Source organism: Charadrius vociferus, unplaced genomic scaffold (genome assembly GCF_000708025.1).
Source record: "Charadrius vociferus isolate BGI_N301 unplaced genomic scaffold, ASM70802v2 scaffold212, whole genome shotgun sequence".
In the NCBI taxonomy this organism is placed as follows: domain Eukaryota; kingdom Metazoa; phylum Chordata; class Aves; order Charadriiformes; family Charadriidae; genus Charadrius; species Charadrius vociferus.
This window is the reverse complement of record NW_009647223.1, coordinates 1,891,551-1,918,357: the sequence shown is the minus strand read 5'-3', so window position 1 is coordinate 1,918,357 and position 26,807 is coordinate 1,891,551.

Genomic DNA, 26,807 nt, shown 5'->3' with positions numbered 1-26,807 from the left:
ACACTGAAAAAAAGTATTAGCTTTCTTTTTCCTTAAAAAAATAATATTTTTGAGTGTATTGCTCATGGTTAAGCCCACAGAAATACATGGGACAATGAACTCAGAGTGAAAAAAAATAAGGTTTTCTAAAAAAAGAAATGTCACTGTTAAGCTTCTAAGCAGCGTTCTCCTTCCCTCCAGTATTGCTGGAGAAAGGATTTCAAAAGCTGTAGGAAGACAGTAGAAAAGTTTGAATCTTTAAGCTTTCCTAGTTGGGATCTTATTGCTGTGGTTTCAGACAATCAATATTTTGGGAACTATTTTCTGGTTCAAAAGCCAAGAAGCACCAGCTTGTTCTTTTAGTTCTCTAGTGTGGTTTAAGTATTCTTTGCGCTAGGAGGTGCAAACAAATAATTCTGAAATAGTCTCTCACTTTTAGAATTAACTTTTGGTTGGACAGATAGCACCAGTGAATTATCAGATAATTAGGCAACTTGTCCCGTTCATTTGGTTCAAAATATTCCATGTACAAGATATAATCTCAAATGTATATTTTCACTTTTTCTTACTTACTGAAGTCAGCAGAGCGTCACAGTCTCAAAGACGAACACCGTCACATATGCCAATGTGACTCTGTGGTTTGTCTACTTATTATTTTGTCTGCAGGCATAAGTTCACTCAACCCATATTTTGAGCTCACTAGATGTGAATCAACTCCAAAGCAGAAAGCTGTGCATCTGTGGTTGAAAGTGCTGAGCCCAAGCTAATGAGCCCCTTTGAGACACAAGATATAATGGCCTGGACTCAGCGCCTGCTAACACGGCTACGGTGCAGCCTCTGCCTCAGACAGAACTGGTGTTGAGTAGGTGGAGCAAAGTCTGCCAGCAAAGGCATATCAGCATCCCCTTACGAGCCTGTGCCGTTGGTTTCATAGAGAAACAAACTCCCCAGTCACACAGGTACTTTTGATAAGTCTGCTCGCATTTCCTAGCTCAGGACTGATTGGAAACAACTGGCAAATCTTGCAGCAGCAATTCAGCAGGTCATGTCCCTGAGGTCTCTGCCCAGCTCCTCTGCCAGAGGTCACCACTCCTCACCACTGAACACGTGCCCACGCGCACACCTCCAGCTCCTCAGGGCACCAGCTCACGGCTCGGCTCCGACCAGGACGCTGCTCTGGGGCAGCAACTATGAACCTTGCTGCTGATTCCTCTTCATGGCAGTGACCCAGAGCTGGGGATAGCTACTTCTAAAGCTGCTGTAACAAGACTCACTCACACTCATGTATCAAGAATAACTGCAAAACTGTGTGCAGCAGTGGGGTAAACAGGCTGTGTGTTTAAATTACGTCCAAATTACTTGGTTGCTGTGGACAGCATTGAGAATCCAACTTTGTTCAGGAACTGGACCTTCAGAAACCTGCCCACTCCTTGAAGAGCATCACAGGTAGCAAAGGCAGACGCTAGGGATGAACAGACTGGGCTTATAAACCTGCTTTTTGTGTCAAATACGAGTGCCTTTGGCTTCTAAGAGCTTCAGTTACAGAGAGACAGAAAGCTTGGCAGAAAGGATATGCACATAGCTCCACATTAAAATGGGAGTTAGTGCCAGATTGTGTTCTAGTCCTCATCAGCTCGTGAAGGACCAGTGATACTGCAGGAGTCTGGGGTAGCTATTTGTGCTGCCGCCTTCTGCTTCTCTTGTTTTTGTTTATTAGTTTGATTTTGGTGCAGGTGCAGCAGTGCAGAATGAGACAGCAAGGTATCTTCTCTAGTAAATAAAGGGTTTTAATAAGACTTGAGCTCATCTAAAGAGCATTTTAGCTCCATCTATTACCAAAGAAGGCAATCCCTACTCTCTTTTGTACTACAAAATGTTTGTTTTGAGACTGTTTTGGATTTTAAGGTGAAAAGCCACAAATCAATTCTAGAGCAGTAGTAACTGATCAATCTTTGCTTAGAAGTCATGTCCCCGTGTCCCCTCCCCCCAGCACTACAACATGAACTGGAAAAAAAACCCAATCTGATTTCATCAAGCTAATTTTATCGAACTTCTAACTGTGATTCACAATGTAAGAAAAAAATCTAACTCCAGCGAGACAGTTTTAAAGCATTTTTACAGGAAACTTATTTCATTACTTTTACTGGACATAGGAAGTGCTAAAACCCACAACTTTCTCAATGGACACTTACCCTCGCTTATTAAGACCAAAAAAAATGCTAGAGAGAATAATTCTTGAATACTACTTTTTGTCATCCTCCAAGAAGCTGTCGGATTTGTAAGAAATTCTCTTCTTTCCTCTTGTTAACTACTTCACCATGTTGGAAACAGTAAAACAACAACAAGGGCAATACAGGCACTATTTCAACCTATCTTGTTTGGAGTCCTTGCACGCAGAAACTTCAATACTTACATTCCCTTAAGATGGCACAGAGTCAAAAAATAGGGTTTTTTCTCCCATTATCAGGAAAGGACACACAAGTGAGTTGCTACTAACCAAAACAGCAAAGAAAATAAAACACACCGTACAAGAACTTTAGCTATTTGGTATTTCAGTCTTGGAGGTACGCAAAACCACTAAACAACTCATGAAACAGTATAGCCTATCAAGCTCAAGATGTAAAGGGTCCTCTTCTACTAAAGTCAAGTCTTCCCGTAATCCTCTGGGTCAGATTACACTACTAAGGACTTCTTAAATACTTTATTCAACTGATCATTTTGCCTGCTATTGCTTTGGTCACTCTCAACAACATGCAGACAATAATCACTGAAAAAAAATCAGGACTAGACTACTGCTACAATACCACTTTTCCTCATAAGTATAGTCAAAACATGCAATTTCTTCCTACAGATCCTGTGTCTCCTGAGATTATCATAACACAAAGAGACAAGAGAGGGAAAACATGCCTCTTTTCCCAAGTGGTTTTACTTTGACAGCACTTTCTACTTAGTCAATATTATTGCTTTTCTTGTATTCTCACTTCTTGTGTCTACATCAACTTATTTAATTTCCTGGCACTATCACACCACCGGTGGGAGTAACATAGTTGTCACATCACCTACATTTTTTCTGAGGTCTGGAGAAAATGGTGGCTGTGCCAACTGCCAGTCAACCACAGCAGATGTAACGCAGAGGGAGAATGAAGAAGAGACCACTGCAGGGAAGACCTTCACATACCAGTTTCTGTCCTGGGCAGGTCAGTCAGACACAGGAACAGAGAAAAAATACAACTCAAAAAGAAACCAAAGAGGAGCAGTTTTGAAGCACATACAGCACCTGAACCTACCTTGCAAGAGGCGAACAGTTTAATTAATGCTTGTAAATGAGTGAGAGCTTCTGACAAGACACCATGTAAGCACAAAGAACAAATGAACAATGGTAAGTCAAATAATAAAATCTGTGATCCTGCAAAACTACAATAAGAACACCTACAGCTTCTATATCTATATGATTTATGTACTTTAAGAACTACTTACGGTCAAATTTCCAGCTGTGAGTACTCTGGCTGTTCTCCAAAGGTGTTTGAAAGCAGTGATTCATGTCCTCAAATGCTTTGATAGAAGCTTACTCAATGTGCCACTAGACTAATTAAGAGAGGAGAGGTGCGTGTACCTAATAGTATATTTGGCCTTAATATTTGCAAAACCTGCCAACTCCTTTATAACCAGGAAAAAAAAAATAAATCTGACTAGACTGAAATCAGAGGGGAGTTTGGCCTGAAGGCACACACCCCCCCACACACAGAGGCCCACACTCTACTGACCACACTGCTCAGAAAGCCTTAGGGCTCCCCAAACCTTTTTCTGGTTAATTAAATTCCAGACAAGGTAGAAAATTACTGTATTAGCTCTGTACTCTCTGTGCTGGCTGGTTTTATAAGCCATTCCTAGTAGAACTACCTGAGCAGCCTTTTGGCAAAAATAACACGAGCGAGTAAAACGTAACAACAAAGAGCACCCACCCACATTTGACTTCAGGAACAGCAGGCCTGTAGGCCTAGTATGGAAAAGGCCAATTCTGAGGATAGCAATGTATCATCTTCCAAAGAATGCTAACGAAGAAGAGTTTCAGTGTGCACAGGGGTAGCAGGAGAGGCAGAGAGATGGAGCATAGGGAGGATGGCTTGGGAGATAGGTTCCATCCTTGCCTTCTCCCCAAACACCTCTTAGGTGCGTGCTGGCAGTTTGCTGTCCAATCCAGAACAGACTATTTACAAGTTCCCCACAAGACTCAAATCCACAAATTAATTTTAAATAAAAGGCTGTAAAATTGTTTCAGTGTGACAGGAACATCAACACTGCCCAGTATATGCAAGTACTAACTTCCTGAATTTCTGCTTTTCAAATGTACTTTCAACTATTCTAGGCTAAAATATGTACGCTGCACGCTCAGACAAACCTCCAGCTGCATAGAAATGAAATATTACCGAAAGAGGTTGTTTACAAGAGCCGGCTGGAGCAGCTAATACATATTATAATATGCTAAGCTCTGATAGTCCCATATCAGTTGCAATTACTTAAAAATGCAGTAGCTCTAAGATTGAGGCAAATTAAATTCTCTTTATTCATGAAGTAACTAAAACAATGGGCAGGGAAATAAAAGAATATCTGTGGTAAAAGGTAACAATTGGTAACAGGCTGCAGGCAGCAAAATATGCTTGCTGAGAGCACCCTGGAGAATGCTAAAGAAAACACCCAGTTTTCTTTAATTGTTTCTTACTTACATCGTTTGATCCAGGCACATAAACTCTATTAAACCACTGAAAACAACCTCCTTGGGTTTACTCATTACATAGAGTTTATTTCAAAATGAGACTCTGGGTGCCTAGCACAGGCTCTCAACTTTTCCAAAGAATTTTTCTGAGAACAGTACAGACATGCGCGAGCCCAACCTGCACGCAGAGAGGCAGGCCCAGCTCTGCACCTTCCAACAACTCGGCCCACACAATCAAGATGTCTACTCAAATAATTAAAAAGCTTACTGAAAGCAAGCATGGCGGAAGAAACACAGTGTTGACTGGTCTGTTCAGACTGATGCTGCACAGAACTCAGGGCAGGAATAAAAGTGGCGCAGCCCAAGAACAAACATAGCACTTGCGCCATTCTGCAAATTTAAGGGTTGTACTCTTTGCTTACATGTGTATAGCACCAGCAAAATTTCACCTACCTTTGCTAGCCCTTGAAAACAGAGATAAAAAGTGAATGCTGGATTGATTTCAGTTTTGTAATTGGTGGAGAAACTGCTAAAAGCATGTTCGCAGGGCAGAATTAATGGAATAATAACCATTTAGAATTAGATAACCTCAAATTAGGGCACTTGCTTGGAGGGAGCTGCCAGCAATACCACATGGGAGAAAAATCTGCCCAAGTGCAGAATAACTCAAGGGTTTTTGTAATCAGAAGTGTGGGAGGGCAGGAGAGTGAGCACTGGGTGCTGAACCTAAAGTTGGCACAAGCTGAGGAAACGGGAACAAGCAATTCCCAGAACAACATTATCTAAACATTGGCACATCTCTGAAACAGGAAGAAAAAGTTGTTCAGCAGAAAATGGCACAAAACCATAAATATGCGTGTTTATTAACAAGCAAATAAAACCTTACTCTTCAGTAGAACCCAGAGGTCTCTATTATAAAATATAATAGCAGCAATCTGCCAAAATTAGCTTTGTTTCAGAACAGTGATGGGTACAGGGACAATGGGGTATAAGGTCTTGGTCTGTAAAATATACGGGACACACAGAGACTTACGAAAGGATATGGCTATTAGCAACATTAAATAATTTAGAAAATGGCTTTTTGGGTCAGGAAGTTTGGTTGCCCCTGCCCTAAAGCTTTACTGTATGCATTAACTAGCGCTCAATAGCTCAGAAGCTTAAATCCAGATAAGATTTGCACAGAATTTTATCCGCAAAAGGTGGGAAGAACAAGCAGCTGAGCTAGTGGTCCAAATTAAGCCTCAGAGATACAACAGAATTCAAATATTGGTACGCGCTCCTAGTACACACCCTCCTAATCCTCCTGAAATTACCATATAAATAAAGTGTCACTGTGGATTTAGTCAGTTAGCGATCACTTGCAGGTAAACCTCGCTACTGGTTACACTAATGGGAAGATAGCAAATAGATAAGAAAAATAAAGAGAAGATGAGATTTAAGTCTCCCACAATTTTGTAAAAAGAGTATTTAAAACAAACCTTTTGGAAATCTTATCTTAATGACAATATTATTGCACAGATGGAGAAAATATGGCATTAATGTTCTTATCTTTCTGAAACAAATTACTATTAGCCATCACAATCACTCCCCACACACACAACCCATACCCATGGACAAGACTGACAGAGATTGATATTTCAACTTGTTTAATTGGCCTGAGGATATAGGAAATTAACTGGATCCTGCTCTGCCTCAGCTAGCAGCTTTTCTGTTTGCTAGGAACAGAAAGCAAGCGAGATTACGTATTACTTATTGTTATGTCAATTTTCTTGCTAGAAAAAAAATAGAGGTAGTTTTCTCTGCCAGGGTAATTATTTCTTTTGCATAGAAGCTTACAGTTTCTGTTTTGTTTGCTTGCTGCTTGTTTGTTTGCTTGATGCTTGCTTTACTTAATTTCCAAAAGCTTTTTTAAAAGACTGGAATTAAGGAGATTATTCCTCCGGAATGGGGAATGGTGAAGGATGACTCAAAGCGCTCACAGAGGTAAATGCAAACACATCACTGCTTTTCTCAAAGTTCACACAGTAGCCCTGCAATGAAATAGCTGAGGGCAACAGAACATGCAGAGCACTGACGCACCAGCATTACTAACATACCACGCATCCTTTTGAACCCTTTTTTTAGACTCTGTAAGCAGTCCATCCATACATTATTTTTTTCCTCAATTGATCTTTCACTACTTGAACCAGAACCAGCAGGCAACCTCTGAGAAACACTGCTCTGAGCACCACCACCATAAAGCTGTGTTTCTTGTGGCTGCCTCCCAGTTAGACTCCTTAGCACCTAACATTGGGACTGAATTTGCTCTGCGGCCTTTGCTTTAGTAGGGTCACTTTCCACATTCTTCCCCCAAAGCATATCAAACCTACCTGAAGCTATTACAAAAGTCACCTCAGGATAAAGGGGACAAGAGTTTTCACCAGTGCATAAGCTTCCCTCCTTAACTGCTCCCCAAACCAGGCTTTCTTTAAAACATGAACCAGACATAAAGCTTACGAAAGTTCCCAATGCCATATTCTCCTATTGTTTTGATAACAAAAGGATTAATTTTTTTATTCCTGTCTCCTTGAGAATTCTTTCATTTGCATATTTAAACTTCTATATTTCTTCCCTGGATCTCCCTGGAAAGAGCTCTTCTGCAGTCTTCCGTGAAGTACTGTCAATATTAGTATTCTGCTGCTAATTCAGCTCCTCTGCTCCACAGCCACACAGCAGCGTACCCAAACGTAATCATATTGTCTGCTATCCACAGCCATAAAGATAATCTTTTCTCAACCCCCTCACATATTGGCAGTCTGTGGTTTAATGGATTACTCTTTGAAGGAGTTTAAGATTATATCTAAAGTGTAAAATAAAACTTTACCAGAAACAACTTCAAAAGTCAACAAGACAACTACTCCATAATAAAACTGAAAGTTTCTATTTTTATGCTGCATTTCTTTCCAATATGGATTCCTTGTTACTGAAAAAGTCTCTATTTTGCCTGTTCTAAAATCTGGGTGTTTTTTAAAGACCCTGGGAAAATTAAAAAGTCAAATCAACAACGCACATTACTGTTGCTTTTTGTATTACTGAATTCTGCAGCAATGTTTACTGTTTTGAGGGGAGTTTATAATTATGCAAATTGCTAAGCAGTCTGCATAATGTACAACATGTTTGGGTTCACTGACTAGAAGCTGAGACACATTTCTTTAATGCTGCTTGTACGCAACTCAGTTTGCATTTCTTATGCCCCACTGCGCTGTACCTGTCTCCAGCAGTATCCCCTGCATTTCAAAATTTATATGCAACCTCAGTACCTTTGCAGACATTTGGCTTTCAGAAATTACTTAAATAATTTATGTGTGCCAACTTAACATTTGCAAAGCCAAGCAACGTTTTGATAGCCCTGTAGCTGCTGAAACCTACTGAAGAGACTTTCACCCTTTTTATTACAAGCTCAATTGTTCTCATCATAGTTTTAACTTAAACATTGTGAAAGCTGTTCTAAGCTGCATATATGACATTTAAGTGGGCGTTGTGTTTTTTTCAAATCAAATTTTCTTACATGTACGCCATTGCTTTAAACACTGCATACCTCCTTCATACCATAAATATCCTGGCTGCAGTCACTAATAGACTGTTTCCTGATCCTGTTTCCAAAGGCATACATCATTTTCACTTGCTTGTAAAAGGCGGTTCTGAATGGATGTGCCTATTCCGCTCCTGGTGTCTGGTCACAGCACAGGATACCAGAATGGTAACAGAATATTTTGGGGCGGTCTGGCAGGGCCCAACAACTCCCCAGGCCTCCATCAGCCTGTGGAAACATTCTACCCCATCTGAAAATTTGATCCCCTCAATCGCCTTCTTAAAATACTATCTAGGCAATCACCAGGTCCCTGAAACCCAAACAAAAGTGATTAAATACCCCTATGGACAAGTGCAGGCAGTGATCAAGCTCTTCTGGTGTTCCCCAGCTATGACTGGCTCTGTCACACCTTGTGAATCCTATGTCCTGTAGTGCTGTTCACGAGCCAGCTTTCCTTGGCTTTGACACAAGATGAGCTCTTGACTCTAACCCAAGGCACAGCTACACACCCCAAACTGATGTGGTCAGTCCTGCTGCAGCACTTAACTCCTCACAGCATCCCAGGGTTATCTCATGGGAAGGGGTTGGGGAGAAAAATGGCAGAAGCAGCATCAAGTTAAGCATGAAAGCAGGCAGAAAGTTTTACTTTCTTTGATATCTGCTGCTCGCTGCTGTGGCAAGACAGTGCTCGTGCTCACTTGGTATTCACCAGTTCTGACCAGCAAAGTGGGAAAGCACAAAACCAGTTCATTCCCTTTAAAGGTAAGGGAAGTAGGTGGAGCAAGAACCTCCCCCCCCCGCCTTGGCTTAACTGCAAGCTTCTGAGCGTGCTTAAAACCAAAAGAGAAGTGTACCACAGATGGAAAAGAGGACAAATACCTGTCCTACAAGGGCATCGCCAGGGCATGCAGAGCTGCAGTTAGACAAGCAAAAGCTCAGCTTGAGTTGAAATTGGCCAGAGATGTCAAAAACTACAAGAAAGGGTTCTTCAGGTACTTGAATAACAAGCAGAAACAGAAGGAAAATATTGGCCTGAAGTTAAACAGGAGAGGTGAATTAGTCACCAAGAGTGAAAGGGCAGAGGTTCTCAACACTAATCACCTCTGTCTTTACCCGCACTGTTGGGCCCCAGGCCTTGGGAACAGCAGCCCAGGTTGAGGCAAACACAGACCCACCACCAATGAAGGAAGAGTCGGTATGCAAGCTACGACAGGAGCTTGATCCCTACAAATCAACGGGCCCTGAGGCTATCCACCTGAGGGTGTTAAGAGAGCTGGCCAACATCATTGTGAGGCCAGTCTCCCTAATCTTTGAGAAGTCATGGAGATCAGGGGACATCCCAGAAGACTGGAAGAAGGCTAACGTCACCCCCATCTACAAGAATGGCTTAAAGGAGAAAGGGAAAGTTACGGAACGAATCCTCGTGGGGGCTATCACAAGTCAAATGAAGCACGTGATCAGAAGCCAGCATGGATTCACCAAGAGCAAATTGTGCTTGACAAACCTGGTTACCATCTACGACAAAGTAAGCTGCTTGGTTGATGATGGGTGAGTGGTGGACATTGTCTACCTGGATTTCTCCAAGGCTTTTGACATGGCTCCCCACAGCCTCCTCCTAGAGAAACCGATGTGTTAAGATCTAGCCAAGTGGTCTGTGCAGTGGGTGGGGAACTGTCTGACAGGCCGCACCCAGAAGGTGGTGGTAAATATCTCCATTTCAAACTATCAACCTGTCACAAGTGGGGTCCCCCAGGCATCGATACTGGGCGCAGTGCTGTTTAATATCTTCACAAGTGATCTGGATGATGGGATCGAGTGTACCCTGATGAAGTTTGCTGATGACACCAAACTGAGCAAGGAAGTGGATGCTTTGGAAGGGAGAGTCACCCTGTAGAAAGACCAGGATAGGCTAGAAGAGTGGGCTAACAAGAACCTTATGAAGTGTAAAGTCTTGTACCTGGGAAAACATAATCCAGGAGTGCAACATGGGCTGGGATCTACCCGGCTGGGGAGCAGCTCTGTGGAAAGGGTCCTGGGGGTCCTGGTGGACCAGCAGCTCAATATGAGAGAACAGGGTGCTGGGTTGCATCAACAAAGGCATCACCAGCAGAGATAAAGTCATTATCCCGCTCTACTCAGCACTTGTCAGGCCACTCCTGGAATACTGTGTTCAGTTTTGGTCCTCACTATGCAAAAAAGATGTGGACAGGCTGGAGAGGGTCCAGAGAAGATGATCAAAGGAAGCCTGCCATATGAGGAAAGGCTGAGAGAATTGGGTTTGTTCAGTCTTGAGAAGCGAAGGCTTAGGGGAGACCTCATCACCATGTTCCAGTATTTAAAGGGTAGCTACAAAGAAGATGAAGACTACCTTTTTACAGGGAGTCACATGGAAAGGACAAGGGGTCATGGGTATAAAGTTACTCCTGGGGAGATTCCAGTTGGACACAAGAGAAAAGTTTTTCACAATGAGAACAATCAGCTATTGGTATAATCTCCCCAATGGAAGTGGGGGATTCCCCATCACTGGACACTTTTAAGATTGAGCTGGACAGGGTGCTGGGCCATCTTGCCTAGGCTGTATGTTTGCCAAGAAAGGTTGGACCAGATGATCTTTGAGGTCCCTTCCAACCTGGTATTCTACAATTCTATGATTTCAGTATTAACAACAGCCTCTCGGGATCACAGTCAACACTAGCTTGTGCCCCTTCTGCATTCATCCCCTGGTGCCATAATGGCACAATTTTAGTAGGTGATTAATTAGACCCTATATTAACTTCAGGCCATCCTCAGGGTGTGGACCTTGCTACGCAAACTGATAGATGCAAAACCACAGAAGGTCTTGACTCAGCTCTAGTTATGCTTTTATATGGTCTCTGTGGGACAGTGATGCTCAATTAACTTATATTACTGTCCACAAACTTAATAGAGTTTTTATAGCTAGAAGATATCTGTGACATTTTTTTCATGCTCTCATGTCTGAAATTAGCTGAAAATGGCTTTTGTCCTTCTGATACAATACAGCGGGTTAGACCTAGCAAGTCTAAGTCTAGGCATGGGAGAAGACTGTGTAACACCAGTATTGATTTTCCCTGTTCTCCCTTGCAGTCAGTATGAAATCTGCTCTTATTAACTGTTTCTGAAAGAGACAATATTCAATCCACATCCACCCTTTGTAATAAAAAGAAAAAATCTGGAGAAGATTTTTGTTTTCACCTTGTGTCTGCTTTCTACATTAGTTATTTTGTGTCTATAGTTTAGCTGAAAATGGATTTTATAATTTTCTTATATCCACTTATTTTAAAAAATGAATTTTTTTCAGCACTTTCTAGGCTCCCTTTTGTAATTATATGAGGAATATAAAACATTCTTCCTTCAGGGAATAAGCCAGCTCATGCAGTTAAGAAGAAATTTTCCTTAGAGACAGATAATTTTCTAATTAGCCACTACAGGATTTCTTGTGGCTTCTAGCTATTATGGGAGAAAAGTTATTTGACCAGCCTGACTCACTGCCCTCAAACAACATCACCCTCACTGTGTTCTGACTAGACTGAAGTGGAACAGACAAAAGATCTGGCAAAAAAACCCAACCAAACAACAGTTTGGCAATGCCAGCAATGCCTTCCTTCTTTCTTATATTTCCTTTTGGGTTTTAATTAAGGTTAATCTTCACTTCCCTATTGAGTTTATGTTTAATAAATGGAACGTCACTCATATTGGTCAGATCATGCACCTTCTACATCTACTTTGGAAAGTCTTCTAGAAGACTTTGTGTTTGTTCATCTGCCAGATTAGATCATACTTCCGCTACAGATTTGCAAAGTCTAATACTGAACACCCACGTGCAAGATTCAGTGACATAGTGACGTGTGATGTCACTACAATGTCTGTGTTTCTTTGTAAGACCTCAAAAACTACTTTACAACAATCAGATCTTTCTTGTGCCAAAACATGTAACTTACCAAAATATGCAAAAGTTCCTGCTTGAAGAAATACACGGTTTCACTGAACGAAAGAACAAGGGAATGAGAAAAGAAGAATACAGAAACACAGTGAGAAAATTATTTGTCCAACATTATAAGAAGAGACTCTTGAGAAACCTACAGTACAAGTCCAGATCCTCAGTAACAGATCATCTTTATCACTCTTTCTGAAAGGTGCTCATTTTCATCTAAACAGGTGAACCTTTTCCTAGCTATGTGCCAGCTGTTACAGGAAATAGAGCTGGTATAGCATTTATTAATGTTGTACCTTGGACTTCACTGATCACAGTAACTAAACCAGATATTTAATTTATATTGCTATTTGTGCATTAAACATCTTTCAGTCATTGCTTCCCATTGAAGACCACTGCTTAAATCAGTCATACCCTTTGACATGCCATTTGGATGATTGCTGCCCAGCCATTTGCTAAGCAAACACTGCTTAACTAGTCATATCAGTGGGTCTACGCAGCAGGAAAGCTTGAAATAATACTTGGACAAGAATAAGCGAGAATGTTATGTACTGCAATCTAGCCTGAGGAAAAACCATCAAAGAATAGCTCTTAAAGGCTGAGAAGATGAAACCCAGTGATGGATGGATGTAAGGAGAAGAAAAAGTTATGACCTGAAGTAGATAGAAAAGAACCATAATCAAAATACATTAATTTTAATTCAAGTTATTTCCCTGATGTTTTTATTTATTTTCTTATCTTACAGTTCGATCTTGCTAAAGTTAATGCTTTGTATATATTTCCCTTCTCTTTCCCCATACAAGCTCCATACCCCATCCAAGCCTTGCCTCTTCCATCTGCTTGGTGTAATCTTCCTGCCCAGGCTCAGCTGCTGCGAGAGGGAAGCATGACCTCCTCCCTCAGTTAGCCAAGTTCACAGGCTGGTATCTTCACCAGAATTTACTACTGTATGTACCCCTTGGTCGCAGCCTTCGCTTCCCTGAAGAGCCAGGACTGTTCCCTCTCTATGGCCTTGGTGTCTAACACAGCATCACAAACACAAAGACCACAACTAGTGTTAGCCAGTACTCCCAAACAGTAATTTTCAGCAGAACCTTAATACACATTTCCCCTCTATGGCTATTATTCAGACTAGCTATTGTCTACCAGTTCAGGAGCATTTTGAAGTGATCAAGCATTGTTAAATATAAATCTCTTGCATGACTACATTCATATTGCCTATTAATTTCTGACCCATGACTCTCATACTTTAAAAGAATCCTGAAGAAATTAAGACCTAAACCGAACTAATTAAGCAAAACAAGTAGTTTAGCCTTGCTCTCCAAAAGGGAAGAGTTGAAACTTTCCAAGGAAAACCTCAAAATGCTTAGCAGGAAGATGCACAGAGACCATATCAAGGACCTTATCTCAAAAAGGGATAATCAAATGGAAAACAGATGAAGATGAACGAAGCTTGGCTTTGAATTTACTTAAGCAAAATACCACAACCTCAGCATTTCCAAGCAGAAAGTAAATTCCTGAAACTACCAATTACGATTGCTGAGAATTTGCACTCTCACAATACCATGGTGCTGTCATAACTGTACTAACACAGTTGCATGTTGCAGCTATTAGGATGAATATGTTTATATAAAGGTTGTAGTGTTATTTCTAATACAAGTCTACAAATAAAAATCAGTAAGGTTTGTGAGAGGCCTAGGCTAGGTGTTCTGCTTTTTACTAAACGGAGAAACAGAAGTATTCAAAAAGGAGGCAAGACTCGTACCACCTCAGAAATAGAAATACAGTGGCTTATGGGTAAGGAGAGCACAATTTTCTTAGGTAGTAAAAGGAGTGTGAACCTGATAATGCATGTAATGTGCTATTTTGAAATGTTTGCAATTAAGCTGTTATAGCTGAAAATGTCCTCATTGTAAGGTAAGTCAAAAAGGAGAGCAGTGATTATTAAATAAATACTGTGACTTGGAGTGATGCAAGCATAACTATCTGAAAAACTTGTTTGGAAGTTGTTAAGAACCTAATCAATGAAAATCACTCATAAAGACCTATGTAAATTGGACAGATTAACTGATTATAATAGCGTGTCTGAGAGTTTAGTTAAACGGTTGAGATCTTATATGTTTAGTCTTTTTCTCACCGCCAGCAACAGCTAATATTTTACTTTGTTACAATGTTTTTCAGTGTTAATAATATAAAGCGTCAACTTTTTTTTTTGTTTTGAAAGGATGAAACAGTTCCTAAAAAAAAGCTGTAACAATTTTTACATGATCATATACAATAATGACCCTCAATAACAAATATTTAACTGACTTCTTGTTAACAGGTAGCCAGGTGCACAACTGCTTATTCCTCACATGCCACTAACACTTGCTTCCTAGAGACTTATTAATTTTAAATGCCTGTACCTATGTTAAAATAGCTTTAGAGAGCTTTTTTTCCTTTTCAGAAAAAAAAAGAAAAAAATATTCTCTTAATTTCACTGTCATGTAGAAAGCTCTTTTGAGACACAGGAAATATTACAAGCAGGAAGAAAATGAAACATTCTGAGTTGTTTAATAAGTAATTCCAAATTCTGTAAGACAAACAGTACAAAAGTAACTCCAGCATATGATTTTTTTCTGGAAACATATTTTAAATAGAGATGGGCTCTAACTTGTAGCAGATATTTACGAAAGAAAATGGCCAGAGAAAAGTCGTCTTTTACAAATCACTGTGCTCAGATATTTCATTACAAAAAAGCCCAAGAAGTAGATCAAATGAAAGTTATGACTACAAAAGTAACAGACATTTTTCATTAAACCTGAAGAACACAATATCTGCTTTATCTCTGCATACATTTCTATATTAGGTTTTGATTGCTTGATGGTATTCATAATGATTTGCAATTCTAATATCATTTTGTTTGGGATGAGAATCTGTAGCTATTTCAAGGGGTGAAGGGCTAATTCAGATGCTATTTATTGCGACTTTGAGTGCACTGAAATATGAAGGACTAATCTTGCTCCAGCTACATTACATACAGATTACCCAACAGAGCTACTGAAAGCACTGCTTTTGGTTTACTGACAAGTCTTGTGATAGCACCTGGGTTATTCATATTGGAGGGATGCCCACCACCAAAGTCATCTCACTGGCTTTAGAGAATTATTTTCATAATTTTGTATTAATAAGAGCCGGGCAGAACACAAGCATGGCTGGTCAGCTGTTTCCTTGGTCTCTGTGGAAATTAGTGGGCAGTACTTGCCTGAAGGAAAGCTTTTTTTCAGCTATGGCAGGATGAGGTAAGGTCCGAGCCAGGCAGCTCCATGTAAAGTAGACAAAAGAAACCATGGAAGCTCTCCATTTTCCACAGATGAGCTCCCTTACTGTCATGTTTCTCAGACATCTGATACAAAACTCCTTACTAGCTGATTTCACCCATCTTACACGTGCCTTTTTTCCACCTAAAATCTGAACCAGTGTGTCCCCGGGGGGCCTTTGTTTCCCATAAAAACCTATGACAGTCATGTCTACATATGGACGATCAACTCTATCTGTGCTCACAGCACAAGCCCATATAGTGGTTTATCAACTTACCTGACATTGAGAATGGGTTTGGAAGATCTTTACTTCTGGAGGTCTGGATTCACCTCCCTAGTGCCAATGCCTGCTGCTGAAATGAGAAAAACAAAAGAACCCTCCATACGACAAGGTAGATGTATTTGAAGTAACTTATAGTCCAGAGGACTACAAGCATACTCTAATGTATACAAGGAAGGCAATGATAAAATATTGCTTATCAACAGAAAGAAGTTGCTTCCAATTCAGTTAGACACAGCGTTTGCTGTTTCTATTAAATAGACATAGTTTTCCTTGGTTAGAAGATTTGCAAAACTAATTTGTCTACGTTCCTGCAATATATACATGTTACAATTAAACAACACTTATATATCAACTAGATATAAAATATTGTAGCAACGAGAACCTACAAAATTATACTTGCTTAAAAAAAGTTTCATTAGTTTTCACTGAACAGGAAAAAAACAAACACAAACAGGAAAAAAACAACCCCAAACCAACCAAGAAACAAAACCAAAGCAGAATTTCTTTCATCACGCATGCGAGCAAAGCCTGCAATATGATTTAGCAAATTTGAGTATCTTTTTAGGTCTTGTATTATCTCATTAGGCAGGAGTATGAACTAGAAACAAAACCCACATGAGCGCTATATGAACAAGACAGTAAACACAAAATATTCATTGAAGCAATTTGTAAGTGTTCACAAAACTGTAGAAAAATGAAGTTTCTCTTAACTGAAGAAATGCACAGGCTTAAAGACATATTAACCAACCCTGCCCGATTTATTTCCTCATCTCCCAGCCAATTAGTTTTTAATTTTTACATAAAATTCCAAAGATTGAAACTGTATTAAACACAAACAACAGCCACCTGCTAACCTTTTCTTTAAGGGAGATCCCCAAAGTTTTTTTTTGGACATCTATCAATCTTTTATGTTTGTGAAGGGAAAATGGCAGTAATAAGAAATCTTCTGAAAATACAGACAAAACATGTTTCCTTATAGCTCAGCTCCAGGAAGAATGAAGTTACGACAGTTACGTGTGATCACAACACAGATTTTGACTGTGAGGTGTTCTGCAGTTCCTATGAAACACTGGAATAGCTGGGGCCTGATCTTAACATTGTGCCGAGCTCTGCTGAAGCCATGCTGCAGCTGTGTCCAGCTGGAGGAAGGCTGAGCTAAAGGCTCCTGTCTGTTTGGCACAGGCTGGGAAGACAGACCCTAAAGAAAGGGCTCTTCAAAAGGCGGTTAAGGCACCTCGGCTCACAAGGATGTGCTTCATATTTGTGTTTGAAGAGAGACGGAAAAGAAAATCAATAGTGGGAATGCGTACAAGAGAGTAAATCACGGGGGTGCAATGGAGCAGTAGATAAACATGCGGTCTGACTGTCTGCTTGGGGCTATCAGGCTGCAATTCTGAAAGAAGTTTTCAGTGTAGCAGTTCATTTTACTTAAGAAGCGAATAGTCCTAAAATCAATGCATCTCTCAAAGAGGTACATCTACCACTCGTTATATATGCTTCAGTTATGTTACAAGCACCTAAACTAGGAATGGTAGCACGCTTAGCCTGCTTATTCTACCACCCAGGACGCTCAGAGCCATGGGCAACGAGTTCTTCTGCAAGCTCTCTGAGGCCACTATTAAGAAATGGACTTTCCCCAATAAGACATGACGCTTCTTTGTATTCAGAAAAGACTTCATAACCCAGCTTGTGGGTAGCTGGAGCTGCAAGACAATTTTCAAGTTTTCCCTCGCAAAGCTGTGACTTGCATTTCAATGCACCTACGTCACCAGGGTAATGAAACTGCAATCTTCTAACAGAAGCTGCATATATAGGCAGAATTTTACTCCTCTCAGTATCCCGAACACATTATTACTAAAAAAAAAACCCGACAGAGATAGTAATAAAATGTCTTCTTGAATGTTTTCCTTTCTCCTTGTTTCATTAAGGTCATTTTGACCATTCCTGTCCACAACTGCTGGGACACCCTCTCCAAGTGAATTTTTTTCCCAGCTGAATCAGTGTGTGCAGCAAGACGCTCATTTGTGTCAACTCTTCAAACAGCTTCTAGTGGAACAGTGAGAGGAAAAGCAGAGACTGAGGATTCTATTCTCTACGTTTCCCATCCCAGTTGACTCTTCGCAATACTGATCACAATCTTTTTGAAACTGTGCAAAAGCTGAGATTCTTAGCATCATGATAAACCAGTTAACATTATTATGATGTTAGGCATAAAGTTATTCCACTGAGAAAAAAAGACAAATAAAATGGAAGTATTGGAAACAAACAACATTTCGATCAGCTGAGCACCCCACAGTTACAAATGATATTCAAAAAGGCTATCTGATACCACTGAACTAAAAAACTGTATATAATCCAGTATTTGGACACTAGATGGCAATGTTAGATTTTATTTAGTCATGTGATTGAAACTGATTGAACTGGATCTTCTAAAAGAGGAAACCCCTTTTTTGGGTTAAAAGGGAAGAAAGGACTGTTTGATCTAGCTAAATAAGAATAGAGATCTGAATCTTAGTCAATAATCCATCTAAAGTCATGGAAAACCAGCAAAATACTTTTACATGAGATACAAAACACAGATAACCTGGATACAATCATCAAGTAGAAGATTAAGAAAAAAAAGGACATATTATGGTAAGAGCACAATGTGCAGTAAAACCATAAGGCTTTATTATTGTCCCTTAAAAAACATTTTATGATACAGTTTCAGTTCTTCAAAGAAAGAAACAAAAGAAATGAAAATTTAACTATCCTTTACTAAATTCTTCCCTTCTCTATATTACAGGTATTGAGACATCTGATGACACCAACTTTCCCGCAGCCATCATGAACGTAGGCTTAAATTTCACTAGAGGCTTGAGCAGACAGCTCTGTTTTAGTAAGGACAAGCAGTATTTGCATGTAACATACACAACCGTAAAGAAGAAATGGATTTAGGGCTGTTCCTGGGAGAAATGATGATAGGAGAAAGTTGAAGGAGAGATGGACAATACAGTTTTATAATATGCAGAAAACCTAGATTTTTACCAAGACTGTCTTTTTAAACCTATTTCACAGAGACTTTAGGCTTGAGCCTGTCTCCCTACACAACAGAAAATGTGTGAAATAAACAGTAATTTCTTTTGGTTTTGCCTGTCTAACAGCAGCAACAACTGTTTTCATCTTTCTTTCAAATAAGAACAAGAGTCAGGCAAAAGTACAGAGATCAGTTCCATTCCTGTTTCCCCGGCTGTTTCATCTGCTCCTGCTGCAAAGCACCCTTTTATTCAAACCTATTTCCTGTTGAATGTTCAAAAGATTCTTAAAATTTTGAATATATGTCTCTCTACATTAGCAACTCTTACATACAGTAATAAACAGGCAAACAAACCATATTTTATAATAAAATCAACTGGTCTGGTTATGTTGCCTCACAAACACTCTTTTCTGTGCTGTAAAGGGAGCATTAAACACACAACCCCTCATGCTCTCTTTGAGAAACACAGCAATCTCACAGGCAAACAGATCTCAGAAATGTTCCTAGTAATTCAGTAATTGGTTTAAAGAACATCCAAACCAAAACCACCCAAAGAGCCTTTTTACTTTAGCTGCAGTCATTCTTGGCTTCATAGGCTTTGATAAAACCATATACGCAAGAAAGATTTAATGTACCAACAAACTCACTCTTGTGACTAAGTGACATTAATGATCATTTGAATGATTCTGACATCAGAGATAATTTTCTCAGAGGAAAAATAAGCTCAAGGTTAAATAATTTCAGAAAGAGGACAGGAGTACCAATTTAAATCTTAGAACAAACTTCCCAGTTTTCTTGTCTTATGGTTTGCTGCTCTGTAACCTAAGAATAGCAATCAAATCCAATCTGCCTGGTGAGATGCTATGCTGCTGCCTTTTCAAAGCCACGGGGACAAAAATGCTTGGATGTTAATCTAATTATCCAGTGGAAACACTTTAGGCAGTGTGGTTAAAAAGAGGAAAACACAGCAGGAGACGCAATACAATTGCACTACTGAAACCAATCACAGATGTTTTCTACCTGTCTCGGCCAAATTCTTCTGTCATCTCTCCTTTCAACAGCTCTGCGATGGTTCAGATTTTGTTTGACTCATTTCCCTAACTACAACCATAGAAGAAACACAACAGGAAGAGAAGGGAACAGAAAAAACAGCTTAAATTTTATTTTAAAATTATATTTGGGATTCAAAAATGGCAGATGAACACTAAGTGTTCAGAGCAACTTGGCCTTGGAAATGCAAATAAGTCACACAATTTGTAGACTAAAATAGTCCCTATATACTGGTTAAAGGAGATAAATAAAGCTGAGAAGTACATTTCTGTTAGCATTTATGAGGCAAAGCTCTCTCCCATCTGATTATTTGTTATTTATTCCTTGTGCAGCAGTGCCTTGAAGTCTCAGTAAAGACCAGACTCCCTAATATGAGAAAGGATAATTCTTGTCCTACAAGAGACAAAGCAAGCGATGAAGGAAGGTAGATGCAAAGGACTGACAAAGTTAAAGGACGCTCCTAAGTGATATGGTATCCGTGGCAGAAAGAAAAATCCATCGAGGTTTCTGGAGCTCGGGTCTTGTGCACCGAGCTCAGCAGGCCTAGTCTCAATGCTTGTTGCCGTTGTTTTGTTTACTTAGCATGTACCAAAGTCTGCCTTTCCAAGCTCCTGTCTTTCCAGTGAAATCTCTATGTTTCGTTAACTGGGGCTTTACAGTTGAGCTAGCTGGGATGGCAATGGACATGGATCCAAAATTAAGTGGGGGCAAAACTACAACTAGAAATGCAGGCAGTAATGCAGTTCATTTGCATCAGTTCAGATGACAGCTCCTCACGAACAACTAATGAAATGGCTCTGTGAAACCAGAATACAACATTGAGACATTGCTCCCTTGAGCTAAACGAACCTGAAAATAATTCAGTTATATTAAGTCAAACAAGCTGGCGTGGTAAGAAGCAGCACCTGGTTTCACAGAAAGGAGAGGACTCCTGATGATGGTTGCCATCCCCTTTTTCCAATACACTTGTTTCATATGGAATACGGGAAAAGGGCACAAAAAGGGGGAAAAGCATTTGAGGAGGAGTCACTTTTAGCTTTTGCAAAGAGACCTCAGACTTAACACAGACCTTCTGGGGACTTGATGCCGCCTTTTTTGTCTAGACAGAGCTCTGAGGGGGGTGTAGGCTTTAGTTCTATCAAGGCAGCAAGCTGAAAGTCTTACTCCTGCATAAATAGAACGATGTTGCTATGTTACAACGCTGAAGTGCAACAGCAAAATGCATTAACAAAAATTCTGCACCGTGCATTAAAGTTAATTTTTCTACATTTAAAGACGTTGTACATGTCATGGTATCACAAACGTATCAAAATACCATGCATGTTTTCCTAGCCTGTCCCGTAACTCCCTTAAGAGTTACAATAGTTCTCCCACTTTCAGGATTCCCTGAAGCTGAAGTAACAAGCCGTGAAGTCCCAAAGCCTTAATTAGTTTAGATCATCTCTCTACAATGACGACTGCAAAGCTTACTTCTGTGAGCTGCAGGGCTCCCCAAAATATTTTTTAGTTACTTGATTAGGTTAAAGGAAATGATCAAGCATTTTTCAAATTTGAAATATAAACAGATTGACACTGCCAATTATTGAAGAGTTTATAAAGATTCAAAGAAAGTATATTAATATATGAGTTTTGAATTTATGTTGTTCCTTCAGAGGAATGACACATTCTTCAGAGAAGATCAATAGAAGAAGAAAAAGGAAATACCCCAAATACCACCTGCTGCTCTTTTGTAGAGATAGCTCTGCTCTGGGCAGTCTGCCCAAGAAATAGCAAGTGATTTTGTCCACATAAAGACTGCAATACAAAACAACTAAATAGCCTCACAGCTTAAACAAGTGTTTGAGTTTTGCCTCCAGGGCTGCTTCTTAGCTCCTTGCCACTGCAGTTCAAGGACAACACCACACCAAGCACTGATGGCTGTATGTCAGAGGGCATTTGGCTTCATCTGTGGAAGTCAAGTTCCCCAGTTTCTAACACAATCATTCATCTTGGATTTTTCATTCTAACTATGACATGCCAAAAAAGGCCATGTTAAGCTTCTCAACAAAGCAGACATCCATAATATTACATTCCATGCATTTAAGAAAAATTCAATGGAAAAAACCCAAATAAAACAGAACAAGGACCAAAGACCTAAGTTGTTCCTTTCCACTCAAAATCAAGACAAATCTTTGTGTGGTTGTTTTGGTTTGGTTTGAGTTTTGTTTTTGTTTTGTTTTTTTGTTAATGAAGGAAAAGTTTTTTAAACCCCCACAAACAAAAACCTAAACAACAAATTTTGATATTCCACTGATAAAGGCTACATCATTCCTAAGACATACACTTCCCTGAAAGATCTAGTACTTGCAATAAAACTATAGTTCCAGTGCTCATGTAGCTTTAATGACTTAAGAATGTAAATGAGGCCACGTTTATAGGGAATTATATACCTTTTATTAGACCAACTGACGGAGCTGGGGAAAAAAATAGATAAACTTTCAGGCACTTGTAAACTGAAGTGAGTCCCCTTTGTTACTTAGAGCAGAATTAGTCAAGAATGCAATATGATCATCTTATTTCTGATGATCAAAATAGTATAAGGTAACATATTTATTAACTTCTTTTTCTCTGTTCATATGCATTCTTGGTTTTATTATTTTATTACTCAGAGGGTTAAATCTGGATACTTGAGTACTTTCATAGCTTAGTTCTACTTGACAGATAAAAATAAGTTTCTAGGAGACTTCAATGAGAAGTTAAAAGTAACAAGGAAAAAGTCCTGGGAAGACGACCAGAGCCACAGGGCACAGGCACTTTTGATCATGACTGCAGCAGATCTTGGAGAGGGCTCTAGAGGCTCCCTCTGCTCCTGCTCCGCATTGCATCTGAAAGCTAATACCTGAAGTATATGCATGCAAGGCATCTCTCTGGTAGGCCAGGGTTCCTAAAGGGCATATAAGTAACACAGCAGTTTGATGAGGCCCTTTAAGTTCAGGGTCTAAACATTCAACAGACTCTTGCGAGAAGAGCTCAAGTGCTTTTTTCTGATTACTGAGATAGTTCAGTTAAAGGGACTGCAGGGATAGAACGCTTTTCATGGTAAGGAAGAGAGCAGAGGAAGACAGTGAAAAGTCAAGTATGCAGGATGTTTCAGTGGATGTAACAACCTTTATTTCTGTTGCTTTGTGAGATCTGTGCTGCTCTGTAAATACAGATCTGCAAATGCCTGTCTTTATAGTAATGCATATTGCTGTCCATATTATGGTACAGACACAAGGCACAATATCATTCTCTGCTCATTGAAACACCCAGTTAAGCCAAACAAGAGCTTTATAGGCACTGGGACTTCAGAATAGAGTATTTGTCTGTAAAACATACAGAAAAGTTAAATTGCACCAGTATTCAGAATTTAAGATATCAGTGCCTTATCATAGCAAACGCTCCCTGAAAACCTTGTGCATAGTCAAAGAACATTTCCAAAAGGCTCTGAACCACTATGAAAGTAACTCAGCTAACAACAGCTTGTGAAGAAGCGGTATGTTAAACACTAATTATTGAAAACATGAGCTTGTGTGCTCCAAGCAACAGCATTCCAAAACATTCCATTAAAAAAATTTAATTCCAAGAATACAGAAAACAAAACAGACGTTTTGTAAGTCTTCTGGCTACTAAATTAAAATAGGCTTTCCTGAAGGCACCACATGCGTTCTTAATGACAGCAGTTTTGACAAATGTTTTTAAATGTGGTATTAAATGGCAGCAGTTTAGGTACCACATCTCAGACTAAGCTGAATTATGTTCAGCATAGAGCCCAAGGCAGGACAGAGGTTAAAGTCACCTTTTCCCCCGCTCTTTCTGAAACACAGGCACGTCCAAGACATACAGCAGCCTTTAAACCTCACTTCAATGAATTTCTGAAGTTTTCCTCTACAATTGTTGCAGAGCTGCCTTAAATGGCACAATACACATCCATGTCTATAATAGATGGGGCAGATACAATGCACAGCTCAGAAATGCATGCTTTTATTTGCATTTTGAGATAAAAATTATTAATACGTTAACTACCAATTGATTATCCAAACCATTAATTCAGGATTAAGGAATATTAAAAACGCACACCAAGCGTAACCGCTAATAAGCAACAAATCCAAACTTAATAAACTGGTATTTAATTGTATCTTGTTAAATTTAGCAGTCGTCTTAATCATAATTAAAAGCAATTCCAAGATGCAATTTAAATCATTACCAAAACCTCTTGCCAGTCCATTTCAAAACGAAAAATCAAATTTTCTGAAGTTACTATTAATTTTTTTCCTTCTCCAAGCTGACTACATTAATTTACAGACAACCCTGTGTCTGTCCCAGTAACCATGATTAACCCACATCAGCCAGAGCCAGAAAAGCTGTCCAAGGTGACAGATAAGACAGACAGGACAAGAAAATATAACTGTACTACCAACAGCAGTAAAATGCTTTGCTTCACTGCACTGATTTCTTTGGAGTCTCACCTGGCCAGCAGCACTGTCGTGCTACAGTTCGATGCAAGATTATAAGGGGACAACAGAAAAAAATAGGCTACGTTTGTACAGGACTGTATAATGCTCCTATGGGTTGTTGTGGAAAAATGAAATACTGCAAAATGAGGTGTGTAACTCAGAGAAGTCAGCTGTAAGAAAAGGGACGAGGACCTTGGATTTACAGATGCTTTCATCTCAGCACCAAAGGATTGCAAGGCCCTGTTACGTTCTGTTGGTCAGATTCAGACAGCAGGAAGTTTATATTTGCCCTGTTGTCTTTTCATCAGAGGAGATGGGGAAGAGCTTTTCAGGCAATATGCACTGCCCAACACCTGACTGTTTTCTATTGTTCCTGAGAATAGTTTGAACACTCCCCACGCAACTACAGCCCAGGAAGAGGGTCCACCTACCTCTGGCGCAGCAGCAGAGGCTGGACAGCCTACACTCGTATCTCCTATACTGCCAGCAACTCTGCCACAAACGGGCCTGTTTATGTAATCCACCGTAAAGTTTTTTGGACGCATGGTCTCCAACTGGATGAGCAGCATTTGGTAATACGTTTACATTATACCCATAGACAGGAGAAAAATGGGACCGCCCCCACCCCCTCAACACATGCTTTTTTCTAGAGCACTGTGGGTTTATATCTGCACAATGCCAGAAAGCACAGACATAACATTAACTTTGCTGAGAAACACATGTACCTGGAAAGAAAAATAAATTGTTCTTTTACTTTGAATCTGATAGTCCAAAATTTCTCTTTTCTCCATGTAACTGGACTCCTACAGATACAGAAATGGATTATGAGACAGTTTTTACCACAGAATTGTTCTCACTGCTTTGAAAATCTGTGGTTAGAATTGCCTCACAAACCAATTCTCCAATACTTTGCAATAGTTTCAGAAAAAGGACTGGGAATAATCCTCTGTGGGCCAAGTAATTAGTTATGTAAATATGGAAAAATCTGGTGCTACTTAAGTGAATCAATTAGTTCAATGGGCAACATAGAAGCAAAGGCATGCCTCCTGTTTGCTCTTTGCATCTTTCCACTTAGGCTGTAGAAGTCACAGCCCTTGAGTTTTATTCTTTCACAGTTTAAATAGACTTTTTCTGTTTTGAGCACTTTTCCTGTTTGCTGTATTGTGCTATACATCTGTCTGTATTAAACCTCACTTAATACACCAGGGCTCATACTTCAGTCTGGAAGCCTTTCAAGTCTCCCTTATTCTTTGTTCCACAGCCTCTGCTGCTCCAAATTTAGTTTCATCAGCAACTAACTAGTTCACTCTCCCCATCAGTCATGTATATAGATTAGACACCGTCTATGTTCAAGGACTACCCCTTTGGGAACCCCGCTTAATACTTCTCTCCAATTTAGAAGAGCTTTTCTGACAAGCAATTGCTTGTTCCCATTTTTTTTAGCTAGTCTTTATCCTCTGTAGCCACTCATATGTCCTCCCTTGGCTAGCTGCAGCTTTCAGCTTAAGCAGAAGTCTGTGAAGCGGAACTTTTGCAAAGACTTTTCTCCAAATCCATAAATTAAGCTGTATACAGTGCACTATGAAGGCTATTGCTGTGTCTTCAAAAGAAACGGCAAGAAAGCTTGGCTTAGCAGGAGCCACACTGTTCCTGCAATGTTGCTTCTGCAGTCACGTTGGCTAGTTCCTTTGAGGGTAATGTAGAAGATGAATGTTTCATCACGTATTTCTTTCTAACACATTGAGAGAGAACCTGTTCTGGGTGACTTCCAATTATGCATGGAGTAACTTCACAGATTTCAGAGATTTAGTGTCTCCTGCACCTTTCCCTCATCATGGATGTCAAAACTCAACATCTGGTGTTAAAGATTCTAGCATTCAGCACAGTTACAAAGTAGTAGGCATCCTAACTGGTTCAGGGAGTGAGACTTTTCTTAAAAAAAAAACCCACAAACCAACCAACCAAAAAAGGGACTCTAAGATTAATGTAAGTCCTATGCATGGAACAAGGGCATGACATGCTTGGGATTTGTTTTGCAGAGGAGTTCAAGTTGAGAATTTTGCCCTAAGGGCCAGCCCTAAGGTACCCTTAATCTGTCCCTCCAGCTTCCATCAGCATGGCTGTAATATGAAGCAGTTAGACTTTTAATAAGCCTGTATCCAGCCAACCTTCATGACTATTTAAAGTCTCCATAAGGACTCTCTTATGATTTGTAACCAGAACATCTGCCATCTCTTGTTCAGTTGTACATCTTTTCTACAGTTTCAGAGAGCATCCTGATTCTCTGTGAATACTGAGCCTAATGCACATGTAAAGATGCTGAAAACTGTTCCCAAAACTACCAAACACTTCACTCACGCGTCTCTCTAGGCATCTTAATGGCATTGCGAGAAAGTAGCCATACATTTGCTGCTATTTTGCATGCAAGTCAATTGACATGGAAGTAATAACCTAACACAGCCAACGCG